Source organism: Patiria miniata, unplaced genomic scaffold, assembly GCF_015706575.1.
Source record: "Patiria miniata isolate m_02_andy unplaced genomic scaffold, ASM1570657v1 HiC_scaffold_13, whole genome shotgun sequence".
Taxonomy (NCBI): domain Eukaryota; kingdom Metazoa; phylum Echinodermata; class Asteroidea; order Valvatida; family Asterinidae; genus Patiria; species Patiria miniata.
The window spans coordinates 15,767,875-15,770,374 of NW_024037051.1; positions in this window are offsets into that span (position 1 = coordinate 15,767,875).

The following is a 2,500-nucleotide window of genomic DNA, read 5'->3' on the forward strand; positions in this document are numbered from 1 at the left end:
ACTTGTACTTGGGTCCCGAGCGTTAACCCGAGCATTAACCCGACGTTACTCCAAGCATAACAGTCGGGACCGGAGATTGCGGAACGGCCCCCCGAGAGTCCCCCGTGGGCCTTGCGGACAGGCACGGTGGGATAGGGCCGCCCGGACTTGTACTTGGGGACCGAGCGTTAACCCGAGCATTAACCCGAGCGTTACTCCGAGCATAACAGTCGGGACCGGAGAGCGCGGATCGGCCCCCCGAGAGTCCCCCGTGGGCCTTGCGGACAGGCACGGTGGGATAGGGCCGCCCGGACTTGTACTTGGGACCGAGCGTTAACCCGAGCGTTAACCCGAGCGTTACTCCGAGCATAACAGTCGGGACCGGAGAGCGCGGATCGGCCCCCCGAGAGTCCCCCGTGGGCCTTGCGGACAGGCACGGTGGGATAGGGCCGCCCGGACTTGTACTTGGGGACCGAGCGTTAACCCGAGCATTAACGCGTTACTCCGAGCATAACAGTCGGACCGGAGAGCGCGATCGGCCCCCGAGAGTCCCCCGTGGGCCTTGCGGACAGGCACGGTGGGATAGGGCCGCCCGGACTTCTGGAGGACAAGTCCGAACATGCAGGCGGGACCGGAGATTGCGGAACGGCCCCCCGAGAGTCCCCCGTGGGCCTTGCGGACAGGCACGGTGGGATAGGGCCGCCCCGGACTTGTACTTGGGGACCGAGCGTTAACCCGAGCATTAACCCGAGCGTTACTCCGAGCATAACAGTCGGGACCGGAGAGCGCGGATCGGCCCCCCGAGAGTCCCCCGTGGGCCTTGCGGACAGGCACGGTGGGATAGGGCCGCCCGGACTTCTGGAGGACAAGTCCGAACATGCAGGCGGGACCGGAGATTGCGGAACGGCCCCCCGAGAGTCCCCCGTGGGCCTTGCGGACAGGCACGGTGGGATAGGGCCGCCCGGACTTGTACTTGGGGACCGAGCGTTAACCCGAGCATTACCCGAGCGTTACCCGAGCATAACAGTCGGGACCGGAGAGCGCGGATCGGCCCCCCGAGAGTCCCCCGTGGGCCTTGCGGACAGGCACGGTGGGATAGGGCCGCCCGGACTTGTACTTGGGGACCGAGCGTTAACCCGAGCATTAACCCGAGCGTTACTCCGAGCATAACAGTCGGGACCGGAGAGCGCGGATCGGCCCCCCGAGAGTCCCCCGTGGGCCTTGCGGACAGGCACGGTGGGATAGGGCCGCCCGGACTTCTGGGGACCGAGCGTTAACCCGAGCATCCGGCGACTCCGACATAACAGTCGGGACCGGAGAGCGCGGATCGGCCCCCCGAGAGTCCCCCGTGGGCCTTGCGGACAGGCACGGTGGGATAGGGCCGCCCGGACTTGTACTTGGGGACCGAGCGTTAACCCGAGCATTAACCGAGCGTTACTCCGAGCATAACAGTCGGGACCGGAGAGCGCGGATCGGCCCCCCCGAGTCCCCCGTGGGCCTTGCGGACAGGCACGGTGGGATAGGGCCGCCCGGACTTCTGGAGGACAAGTCCGAACATGCAGGCGGGACCGGAGATTGCGGAACGGCCCCCCGAGAGTCCCCCGTGGGCCTTGCGGACAGGCACGGTGGGATAGGGCCGCCCGGACTTGTACTTGGGGACCGAGCGTTAACCGAGCATTAACCCGAGCGTTACTCCGAGCATAACAGTCGGGACCGGAGAGCGCGGATCGGCCCCCCGAGAGTCCCCCGTGGGCCTTGCGGACAGGCACGGTGGGATAGGGCCGCCCGGACTTCTGGAGGACAAGTCCGAACATGCAGTCGGACCGGAGATTGCGGACCGGCCCCCCGAGAGTCCCCCGTGGGCCTTGCGGACAGGCACGGTGGGGTATGGCCCCCGGACTTTTGGAGCACACAACCGACCATCAACGGCAGAGCATGCGGGACCGGAGATCGCGGACCGGCCCCCCGAGAGTCCCCCGTGGGCCTTGCGGACAGGCACGGTGGGATAGGGCCGCCCGGACTTCTGGAGGACAAGTCCGAACATGCAGGCAGGACCGGAGATTGCGGACCGGCCCCCCGAGAGTCCCCCGTGGGCCTTGCGGACAGGCACGGTGGGGTATGGCCCCTCGGACTTCTGGAGCACAAGTCCGAAGATGCAGGCGCGACCGGAGATTGCGGACCGGCCCCCCGAGAGTCCCCCGTGGGCCTTGCGGACAGGCACGGTGGGATAGGGCCGCCCGGACTTCTGGAGGACAAGTCCGAACATGCAGGCGGACCGGAGATCGCGGACCGGCCCCCCGAGAGTCCCCCGTGGGCCTTGCGGACAGGCACGGTGGGGTATGGCCCCTCGGACTTCTGGAGCACAAGTCCGAAGATGCAGGCGCGACCGGAGATTGCGGACCGGCCCCCCGGAAGTCCCCCACGGGCCTTTCGGGCCAGGCACGGTGTTTAGGTCTTCTCGGACTTCTGGAGGAAAAGTCCGAAGCGGAAAAATTCACCGGACGGGGCCGAGCCTTCCAGT